This window comes from Callorhinus ursinus, unplaced genomic scaffold (genome assembly GCF_003265705.2).
Source record: "Callorhinus ursinus isolate GAN/ISIS: 27379988/994484 unplaced genomic scaffold, GSC_fseal_2.0 scaffold16, whole genome shotgun sequence".
Taxonomy (NCBI): domain Eukaryota; kingdom Metazoa; phylum Chordata; class Mammalia; order Carnivora; family Otariidae; genus Callorhinus; species Callorhinus ursinus.
The window spans coordinates 5,858,176-5,869,811 of record NW_027397078.1 but is presented as its reverse complement, the minus strand read 5'-3'; the positions used below and the strand labels follow the sequence as shown (position 1 = coordinate 5,869,811).

The 11,636-nt window shown below is 47.7% G+C and overlaps 1 protein-coding gene across 1 annotated transcript in view; it reads right to left on the bottom strand.

The window, feature by feature from the left end:
- Positions 1-5,728, bottom strand: part of NDP (norrin cystine knot growth factor NDP) — a 32,841-nt gene extending 27,113 nt beyond the window's left edge. The window contains exon 1 of the mRNA XM_073901903.1: positions 5,531-5,728. The gene's annotated coding sequence lies outside the window, so the exon portion shown is untranslated. The remainder of the gene's footprint in view (positions 1-5,530) is intronic.
- Between the last annotated feature and the right edge of the window lie 5,908 nt (positions 5,729-11,636).

The following is an 11,636-nucleotide window of genomic DNA, read 5'->3' as shown; positions in this document are numbered from 1 at the left end:
AAAGAAAGAAAGAAAGAAAAGAGAGAGAGAGAGAGAGAGAGAGAGAGAGAGAGAGAGAGAGAGAGAGAGAAAGAAAGAAAGAAAGAAAGAAAGAAAGAAAAAGAAAGAAAGAAAGAAAGAAAGAAAAAGAAAGAAAGAAAAAGAAACCTACATCAACGGCAAATCTTACAGAACCAAGTTTAAAGCTACTAGTCAACGTTCAAGTGCAGATTTTGACACGGGGGTGAAAAGGACCCCCGATTGGATGAATTCCTGATTATAAGCACTGGGGCTATATTGTCGACTGAAGTTACCCATTCTTTGAATTGTCTGAGTCAGCACTCCCTGGAACAAGAAAGTAGTTGTTCCAGACCATGAACCCCATGCAGGGTGTTACGTTCTGACTATTGAGAATGGGTCCAGGGGGTGTGACTCGCAGCCGTGTGGGCTCACCCGTCAGACTCTGAGACCCTCTGATGGAGGGGACAGTGAGCGCCCACGGCCGCAAGCACACTGTCACCAGACCCGCGGGAAGAAAGCTTTGCGGAGGTGAGGGCCCTGGCGGCGGGGAGAACGCCATCGGCACCGTCTCCCTCGAAACCTCGAGTGTGTGCGTGTGTGAACGTGCAGCACGCAAACCTGCACAGCCGAGCCAGCGCCCCCTTCTATACCAGCGTCTCCTGCCCCCGCTGCGCACACACCAGTGGTTGCGCAAGGATTCTCCGCCCTTGGCATTCTGCGGGAATCAGGCACACAAGTTGGTGGCTGCTGATCCGACGGGTGAGGAGTGGGTACTACCGGCTGGAACGGTGCCACTGGCAGGGGCAGACGGGAAAATCGGAATGCTCTTAATGTCCTCCCAAAGAAAACCTTTGATGGACAAAAGAGTGGTTGTATTTTTACCCTCTCCCTTCATGCTGCCAGGCGTCTTTAAATAGATCCTCTAGCCCAGGGACTTGTATGGAATAATTCATATTAAAACCCAAGAAGTGGCAGAGGAGGGGAGTTGGTTCTTTCTTTTCTTTCTTTCCTTTCTCCGCTCTCCCCATCCCCACCCCCCCTCCACCCCGTCAAGCGAACAGGAAAAGACTCATTTTAATTCAGCTGTGTTAAATTTCTCCTTCTGGGTCTTTTAATGAACTTTAGCTAATTCGGAAAAGACGATGAAAACCCCCAGGAAAAGAAAAAGGAATAGGAAGCGGCATTGTAGGGTCGTTCTCTGATACCTTTTGGTCCTAAGGACTTGAGCAGCATCTTTTAAGGATGCTGCACAGAGGGGGTGACACGAGGCTCTTAAATGGGAAGGTCTAATCGAGAAGTCCAGTGCCTTCCATTTGCAACTTGTAAGCCAGTCGGCTGCTCTGCTGTTGAGAGAAAGAAAAAAAGGGAAGAAAAAGTGCCCCCCAGCTCCCCGGCCCCATGCATTTGTAGTTCGGCTCTGGCTAGGATCCGTTTCTCTCATCTCCCTCGCCCCAAATGGGTTTCCAAAAGACATTCAGGCCTGGGCTAGCCAAATTCAGAACCCTGTCTGTCCTTCTTTTTCCTTGGGAAAGGAAGGATGTGGGAAGGACGGAGAAAGGGGGCGGAGCAGGGCCCGAGGATCCAGGGAGCTTTGTTGCAAGCCACTTGTCTCTCCCCCGAAACAGAGAATCACCACATTTCTCTTAATGTAGGCCGAAGGGCACCCAGGCGTTCCCAGAGCTCTGCTACCCCCCAGCCCCGCGCCGGAGATGTGCGGGTCACTGTGATGGTATGCTCTCGTCCCTGCCAACCCCGGTCACCCCAACCCTGCCCTGCAGGGCAGCCGAGCCATGTGGTTGCTCCTCTCTGCGAGTGGGTTCAGGCTCAGGGCTCCAGAAAGCCCCCCAATCCTCTCGGCCCGGCAGAGCCGCTGCCAAGAATGACATCCTGAGAATACTATGAAGATGGGGAGACCTCACGGGCCGCTCTCCCCGGATGGAGAGCGGGACCCAGGCTGTCTGGAAAACAGGCAGAGCAAAGAGCGAGCTCACAATGGAAGGAGCTCAGGCGCAGGGAAAAGGGGGCGGGGTGGGAGTGGTGGAGAGCCAAAGAAAATAAAAGCCACATGCCACCCAGGAAGATTCCAGGGCGGGCGGGAAGGAGGTGGCGGAGGAAGGACTTGCAGGGAGCCCGTACCCAGACATGGCACTGCCAGTCTCGCTAGATTCTTTTCTGAATTAGATTATGCGAAAGAAAGCGGGGAGATATATAGCCTCCCAGCTGTTCAAAGGCTTACAACCTTGCTTTTATTGTCCGGGTAAGTTGGTGAGGTGGGGCATCAGAGGGATTCCAAACATACCATCCCAGAGAAATGTTAATATGTTCCCCAGTGTCATACACGAAGAGGAAATGACAGCTGATCACAGCCAGGGCCCGCCACAGCAATATGGGCCCTGGAGTTCACCCACCCTCACTTGGCCCAGCTACCCGCCTCTGCTCTAGGACTTTCTGTCCATCCACCTGCCTCCCCATCCCTTCTGCCCCTACTGGCCCAGCTGGGTGGAGTGGGGGGGGGGGCGTGCTGGACAAAGTAGCAGGAGCTGACGTTCATGGGAAGAGGTGAGGTCGGCCTTCAAGGCTGATGGCCAAGAAGCTGAGGCTGGCTAGGGTGAGTCAGGCACCCCAGGGAGTCAGAGGCATTTTAATCCAACCACGGGGGATTATCTGCTGATAAAGACCGAATCAAGGACTCTGGTGATGCTGTCTTCACGGGTTGTCCCCCCCCCCCCGCCCCAGTAACCTACCCAAGCCAGAAAACACAAGACTGCATTATTTGAAAGCAACGCTGTGTGTGGCTCCGATGGGGACCTGGGTTTGGGGAACGACTTCCGGCAACTTCTTCCCAGGAGCCCCTTGAATTTAGGCCAGCCCCAGAGGTCATTGGTTTGGATCCTGGGGCCGGTTCAAGTAAGTGGTGGGGGCCAGTGATAACATCTTGCTCCGTGCATGTTTCTAATTCAGTGATTCATCGAGTGGCCCTGATGTCAGCTGCTGAGTAGGTGACTCACAGCCATCCCTGATAGAGACAGCACGTGGTCCTTTCCAAAGTGTGCTCAAGGGAGCAGAGAAAGGATAAACTGCCCTTTTTCCAGGCTTCCTCTACTCAGGCAGGAAAGATCCGGGCCACATTAGCTGTGAGTGACACGTACCCAAGATCCAGTGATAAAGGCCTCAGGGGAGCCCCTTCATCATAAATGGCAAGAAAACCCATTGATAAGCGACAATCATTGCAAGTAAATCAGGGGGTCAGCAGATATTTGAAATGGTCCTTTGTAACGGGGAAGTCATTGACCCGTTTAGCCATTGGCAAAGTCCATTTCAGTCCCCAAACCTGACTGCAGACAGCGTACAGACCAAGAATTAGGCTGTGGGACAATGCCTCGGTCACCTTCGCATACAGCAGGACTAGCATCATTTCTTAAAAGGATGATGGAATGAGTAATTAACCAATAGGAATAATAGCGCTTGAATTGTGAGTCCTTAAAGTACAGTAGAAATTGCCGGCCACCATCAGTGGCTAGGTTTCTGAGAAACTCACATTTTTCAAGGGCCCAGGAAAATAAATGAGTTGGAAATTGTTAAATGTATTGAAAAATGATTTATTTTCCCCTTGACAGTGTCATTGGAACTCAAATTAAGATTGAAAACTCCACAGGCATATTTCCATCTGTGGGTGTCAGCTGCTTGGTACCCCGTTGGTCAAGAAGGCCTCCGCCAGTCCTCCATTTACCAGAACCAAATGCATCTTAAAGCAAATGATGCAAAACTTGGCGTTTTGTGTTCAGACACTCTCGTATAATGATCTGAGTAACGGTACCAGAATATTGTTTTGACTCAGCCAACTGCTTTGTTCACAGCAGAAGTTTTTAAAGAAAAAAAATCACTGCAAAATTGCATAGCAATAGAATCCATAGTATCTTTTCAGGCTTTCTCAAATCCTGAATATCCCAGGGTTGTAAATTAACTCGTTCAAAAGCTGGATTTTCACTCGACAGTGCTTGCTAGGCTAGTTATTAGAGGAGATGAGCAAAGTTCCCCCATAAACCACGTTCCCACTCCACAATGAAACCTGGTCAATAAGACCCTCAAGTTTACTTTTGGAAGCCAGACAAGTGAGAAGAAAATGGGGAGATATTTGCATTTGGTCTAAAGGCACCCTTGAGAAGAACTCTGCAGCCCCCCCTCCCCGTATTCGGTTGACACTCCCCAGCCCACACTGCATTTAAAGCGTCTCTACGTTTTCAAACGCACCAGGGATTTAATGTTCTGCGTTGGAGCAATTGGCCGATGCCAACTCCTTGTCATTAAAAATACACTAATATTAGAAATGAAGAGACATTTCGCAGCATCCATCTCCGCTACCAATGCCAGTCACAAAGGACAGAAAGTGGGACTCCTGTCTTGCCAAAGAGCTTCCTTTCCTGCACCTGAATCTCAGCGGAGAAGGGAGTCAGCTCATCCAGGCAGGTTTATCTGGGCTCGTGAATTACAATGAGCCTCAGTTACAGGGCGTTCTGAGTCATTAACATTCTGTACACAAACTTCCCGTCCCCCAAGAAAGAGTTATGCCCAGGCCTCCTACAGCCCAATTGTTCATTTAAAGAGAGAACTTGCATTCAGGAGCTTGAAAGACCCCCCCCTCCACCCCCGGAATATTCCTCAGGTGTTTGTAGGAGTCATTCCTACAGGTCCCTGTCCCTGCGCCGGTCGGAGCATCCTTTCTCCGTCACCACTTGGACAGTGTAGCATCGGTGGAGCTGCGGGGACAAGCTGACTACTAAAAATAACCCTTTGCAATAAGGCCAAGGCAAACAGCATGCATTTCCTCGGACTTTTTGCCCAATCAAAATCCTATAGTAAACCCATCCTCCTCTCTCCCCAGTGCTCCTGACTGCATCTATGGAAGCAAAGTCCTTGGACGTTGGGAGGAGAGTGCAAAGGAACAGGATTCCTGCAAAGCGTGACACAGAAAGCTAGAAATAAATGTTGCCTATTGTTTGAAGTCATTCTAAGCACTCCGGCGGAGCCCTGGCAGGAGATCAGCAGCATACAGAAGTAGTAATAAAAGTAAACAGTGCGCTTTTAAACTCGCAGGCTTGCCCGCGTTCATAGTGCCCCCATTGTAACCGGGATGAGGGTGGTGGGGAAGATACTGGGTCTTCAGGAATCCATGTCGTCCAAATCTGCTTCCCAGTCTCCTTTCACCGGGTCAAATAGAAGAGCCATTACAAAGTTACATCGCACTACGCAGAGAGTTTGAAAATAAAATCCCTTTCGGTCAAACCCAAAGGGATTTTCCAGCCTCTCGGTGAGGCTCCCCTGCTCTGTCACAGACTTCAAAGACCCGTTCGGTTCAAAAAAAAAAAAAAAAACCCACAATGCTAACATGCTACCGATTAATGCAAATTCAATTAATGCAAATTTAAGTGGTATTTAAAGGTTGTCTCTTTGTCTGAGAGGAGGATGAAATGCTCGGTTTGGAAAGAAGTAATTTCCTAGGCAAGCCGTCAGCGCTTGTTTTCCTGCTTACCTTGGGGGAAACGCAGGGCTCCTTTCTTCTCAGACTTTTCTGAGAGCTAGAAAGAGGTCCTGTTACTTCCAAATGCTTTTGTTCTTCTGTCCCTCTGTCACATGGCTTGCCTTTTATATTTGCAACACACAAAAGTTAGGACTGTTGTTTAAGCGACACAGGGAGAGAGAGAGAGAGAGAGAGAGAGGGAGAGGGAGAGAGAGAGAGAGAGAGAGAGAATGTCAAATGGAAAAGTGCCATTGCAGTCATATATCAATCAGGCGTGCGGCCGCAGCAGCGCTCTAGCAAATGGGAATGCCACGGAAATGTGAGGCGCTCCTTATCGGGGACTCAGCCACTGCCCACCACTAGGCTCCTTTCCACGGAGCATCTTGCGATGGGAACAACATAGAGGAACAAGGGCAAGGGCGAGGAAGTTCTCTCTCTCTCTTTCTTTCTTTCTTTCTTTCTTTCTTTCTTTCTTTCTTTCTTTTTTGGGAAGTAATAAGAGGCTACATGAATATTCTGGGTTTAATTCTGTGGCAAGCACGCCCTTGAGGTGCGCAGTCCCGCGGTGAAGACACATAGTTTGGGAAATACAGAGACAGTGGCATTCTGTTTCAGGATTCAGCAGCTGCCTGAGATGAAGTTGAAATTCTAAGGAAGGGGGGAGAACGATGGGGATCAGAACGACTTCGCAGGCGATGCGGCTGAGGCAAGTGCAAAACGCTGCCCTGTTTTATCACGACCTGTGTGGGTGGCGAGAGCTTTTTTCCTGAGTTTTTCATCCATTACATGATTTTTAGCAGCGTATAGACGCGATGAAATCCACAATGGCACTTTAATAAGTGCCTTCATCTGCATCGTTTAGAATAAAACTCGATAGGATTTAGAAACAATGGGAAAGTGTAGTCCTTGACTCCTTGGAGTGTGAAACTAACAGGTAAGGCCAACCTGCCTCCAAACAGCTCATTTTGCAGAGAAATGGCAAAGGTCACTGTGGGGGGGGTGGGGGTGGGGGCTAAGTACCCGCGCTAGCCGGATAATGCCCTTACGAGCTGTGAAAATACAAAGGGGAAGTAGTTCCTTCAAGAGCTGAAAATCGAGGCAGAAAACCATTGGGCAATTTTGGTGGACGGACACAAAGAACCACTGAACCATTTATAAATTAGTTTATGTCAGACGGACCCAGCCCCAGAATAATTTTTTTTTATTAACACTGGTGAAGAATTAAACTGAGAATATTAAAAAAAAAAAAAGGCATTTCACGGAAGAGTAAATATATCCTAAAATCGAAGAAGAAATTTCTCTCGGGAACTCCATGTAATTGTTGATGCCGGAACTGTCATGTTCAGCTGTAACAAATCATTTATTATTCATTAATAAATTGATCATCACATCATTACTTTGCCACAGAACTTTTACTCCGAACAGCCACTGATGTTTACAAGAGGGGGTGTCTTCCGATTTTCAGTTTGACCTGCACCTTTTCAGAAGAAGCCTTTTCTTTTGCTCTGCCAGTGAAACCCTGCCTACCTGGGACCAGCCAGTTACAAACAGCATCCACTTACAAGGATAAAGGATAAAGGACAAGTTCAAAGCCTCACAAGAAAACCTGGCACGAGGCCGATGGTGATATTGGCTGAATGTCTTAAAAGCAGAAGATCAAACAGCAAATGGAAATTGGGCCTTAAAATGGAAATAATCTGAAAGGGGAAATGACTTGGAGCTGACTAAGAGCCATGGAAACAGTCATGAACACATTTGCTGGCTCAATTCTGTGGGTCAGATTGGGAGGCAGGATAAACTCTTTGGCCACCAACATTTTCAAATATCAGAGCCTGATGCCCATCCACCTTTCCATCTCCCTTAATAAATAATGTGTGGCTCCCCCGGCATATGTTCACCACCCCACCCCACGATCTTTTGCCTTTGGGTTCTCAGCGCCATTCTGTCTGTTCCGAGGGAACGTGAAGAGGTACAGTTCTTCCTGGTTGCAATTTTCCAGCCTTCTACCATCTGCCCTTCCGCAAGAGCACCGCAGAAAGTATAAAGATTGCAAACACACTGGCTGTTTGGCCACGGAAGACAGGCTCTCTCCCAGATGGAGCCCCACTGCTTCCTCCAGCCGTTATACTGTCAGGGGTGGCGAAGAATACCATCTGCTGCCCCTTTCAAGAGAAAGCCTTTGCCTCCGCCCAGCAGGCTCCAGAAGACCCGTGTCTGAGCCTACCACTAGGTATCTGGCAACAGCAACCGTTTTCATCACATCATCATGCTTTGCAGAAAGGTCACTGTGTAGAGGAGGAGATGTCTATTAGCTGGATGGGAAATCTTTCAAGGGACCACTTCTGAGCCTTTCATTTCGGGTACTGCTTTCGGGTGGTCTCTCTTTTTCTTGGTGGCTCTCAGGGCTCTTTAGGGGAGTCGCCTAGCATCCAAACCCCCATGAAGGGATGGGGAAATCCCAAGACAGGTCCTGTTTCCTCCCTGAACCTGAGGGGAGTAGGTATGTCCTCTCTCTTTTTTGGGCAGTTTGAGAGCCAAGTGCAGCCAAGCCTGGCTCACCCAATGTGCCATCCAGGAACAGTGACCAAGGCATGCAGGCGTTCAAAGCTTATTCTCTCCAGTCACACTGGAATGGAGAGCCCAGAGGACACAACAGCCAATGTCGGGAGCAACAGAGCCCAGCCATGTGATTGACGATGGTTGTCTCGGGGACACAAGGTCCACGAAGGCATCCTCAGCAGTCTGCTCTTTAGGGGCTACATCTGTATTCACCATTTTATGAGGCTCGATCTCCAGCTTTCCTGGTGATTCTGTGACCTGCCCCCCATCACCATACCCACCCAGATCCTGCCAATAAATCCCTTTCTGCTTTCATTAGCGAGAGACAGACAGTTTTTGAGGCTGGCAACCAGGAGTCCAGACCTGAACATTACATTTTCCAAATTTAGGCAAACCAACATCCTTAGCATACAAATGGAAATGCAGCCTTTACTTCTTCCTAGGTACTTGCCCCAAATAAACACCTGGTTTCAGATGGATTGCCAGTATGCTATAGTCTCTGTTGTAAAATTTCAAAGCTAGAAATTTCCTATGTGGGCATCTAACAAGACCCATAGTTCTTATGTATATATCAATACTTATCAAGGCACCCACTGAAAACCCACAACATTTGATATCATATCTACATGGATAAAGATAGGGGTGTGTGTGTGTGTGTGTGTGTGTGTGTGTGTAAAATCCCACATACCAGCATAATCTGCTAGGCGTGGTTTATAACTATCTATGAGAATACTAATCTTTACCATCCTCATGAATATGATAGCATTCATTCAAAAATGCCTATCAGTAATAGTAACTATTTAATGGGTGTTTACTCTCTTACTGGGCTCTGAACCAAATATTCTGTATGTATTATCTCTTTTAGAGAGATACGCAACAGTCCTATCAGGTAAATACTATTACTCTCTCTTATAAATGAAGAAATTGAAGCCCTGGGAGGTTAGGTGACTTCCCTGTGGTTGGCACAGCAAAAGCAAATGGCAGATATGAGCCCTGGCTTTCCTGTCCTCAAAGGGCCTTGGTTTAGCCACCATGCCATGCTGCCCCCATTCAACAGAAATTCACCGAGCAGAGCTTCGATAGTTACTACCTGCTAGTTGTGAGGGGAACAAATCAAAACAGGAAATGGACTCAGTTCTTCGGGCCTTTGGGATACTACCGGGAAAAGAAGAATATTCACCAGTGAAAACACTGCCAAGTAGAATGTGCCCTGGGTTGCCAAAAAAACAAAAGGTATGATGAGATTGGTGCTGGGATGTCCAGAAGCCCACTGGGTCTGGGTTTGAAGGCACCGAGTGGGAAGCAGAGGACAAACGTGAGTTTGTAGAGCAGCACATAGTCAGACCCTTGGCTGGGCATAATCTTATGCTGTGATGAGCCTGGGAGACAGGGTGAGCAGAGGAGAAGCCAGGCTCAGACCTGGGCTGGACGAGGTCCAAAAGGAGAGACGAGAATGGAAAGGTAGCCCGGGACAAAAAAGAGCTATGTATGAGGAAGGAGAGGACAGAGGCAGAAGAGCAAAAGTAAGTAGCAAATAGGCACTTTCATGCATCCATATGTCCATCCAATGAGTATTCTTTGAGTGCCTTCTACCTTCCAGGCATTCTCATCCCAGGGGGTCCAGCACAGGATACAACAGACAAAGTTTCTATGGTAATGGTGGAGGAGTATGTCAGTGAAGCCCTTTCAAGGCAAATAACCAAAAAAACCTTGAGTCTGAGTGGCTTAAAACATAAGGACAGTTATGGTCCTTCATCGAGAAGCAGGTAGGTCTAGGGTGGGTACAGTGAACAGTGGCCACGGTATCATCAAAACCTCAAGCTCCCTCCACTCCCATCAGGCTCAGCACGGTTGGCTTCTGTGCTCTGGCAGATGAACATGAGATAGCCAGCGGAGCTCTAGAAATCACCTCTAAATTCGGGAATCAAGAGGAAAGGAGAAACGAGCTTGCTCTTTGCCTGCTTCTTCGGGCAGGAGGAAAATCTTTCCAGAAACCCCAGGGGCTTCCCCTTGCATCCCGTTGACCAGAGCATGGCCACATTGCCCACCCCCTCCCCCCAACAGTGATCTCTGCAAAGGGAAACTTGGTTGCTGTGACTGGCCTGGTGTCATCATGATCCATGCCCCGAGGTGGAAGCATGGCTCACGGGACATAGTCAGATTCTTCATGATAAAAGAGGATGAACAGCGGTTGGGTAGACAACTGGTAGCATCTGCCACAGCAAGAGAGACCGGATGTACACCAGGTGACTTCAGAGTGTGACATGCACTAGGAGGAAAACAAAACAGTAAGGAGATGAAGAGTAACTGAAGGAGCCCAGGAAAAGGGCTGAGCAAATAGGGTGACCAGAGTCGGTCCCTCAGGGGTGGGGAGAGGTGATGTTTGAATTTAATGCTAAGAGTGAACTTGGTAAGCAGAAATGCCAAGGTGGCTGGAAAGAGGGAGAGGGGCAAATGGTAGGAGATGTATCAGAGCTGAGAGTGGGAGCTGTATATCACATAAAGTTTTATTGGCCAGTGTGGAGAGTTCAGGCTTTGTTATTGGTTGAATTGTGTCCCCTTCAAAAACGGTATGTCTAATACCTCAGAAGGCAGCCTTATTTAGAAATAGGGTCTTTACTGCGCCTCGGTGTCTCAGTCGGTTAAGCATCTGCCTTTGGCTCAGGTCATGATCCCGGAGTCCTGGAATCGAGTCTTGCATGGGGCTCCCTGCTCAGTGGGGAGCCTGCTTCTCCCTCTGCCTCTGCCCCTCCTCCCCACTCATGCTTTCTCTCTCTCTCTCAAATAGACAAAGAAAACCTTAAAAAAAAAAAAAAGTAAAAAGCTCTCCTTGGTTTCTCAAAAAATTACAACTAGAACCACCGTATGATCCAACAATTCCACTCCTGGGTACATATCTAAAAGAAATGAAAACAGGATATTGAAAAAGTATATGTACTCCCTGTTCATTGTAGCATTATTCACAAGAGCCAAGATATGGAAACAACCTAAGTGTCTATCAACAGATGAATGGATGAAGATGTCTCTCTCTCTCTCTCTCCCTCTCTCTCACACACACACATACACACACACTGGAATATTATTTGGCCCCCAAAAAGAAGGAAATCCTGCCATTTGCAACAACTTGGATGGACCATGAAGGCATTATGTTAAGTGGAATAAGTCAGACAGAGAAAGACAAATACCATATGATCTCCCTTACACATGGAATCTAAAAAAGCTGAACCCCTAGAAACAGAAAGTAGAGGTGGTCATCAAGAGCTGAGCGTGAGGGAAATGGGGAGATGTTGGTCAAAAGGTACAAAATTTCAGTTAGAAGATGAGTAATTATGTGGCCTGCTGGAGATGTTAGCTAAGGCTATGGTGATGATCCTTTTGCAATACATGTGCATCAAATCAACACATTGTACACCTTACATTTATACAATGTTATATGTCAATTATATCTCAATAAAGCTGGAGGAAAAAAAAGAAAAAGAAGACAAGGAATACAAATAAATTAATTGAAATAAATTAAACTTTCCCTTACAACATCAAAGACACAATCCATTTAAATAAT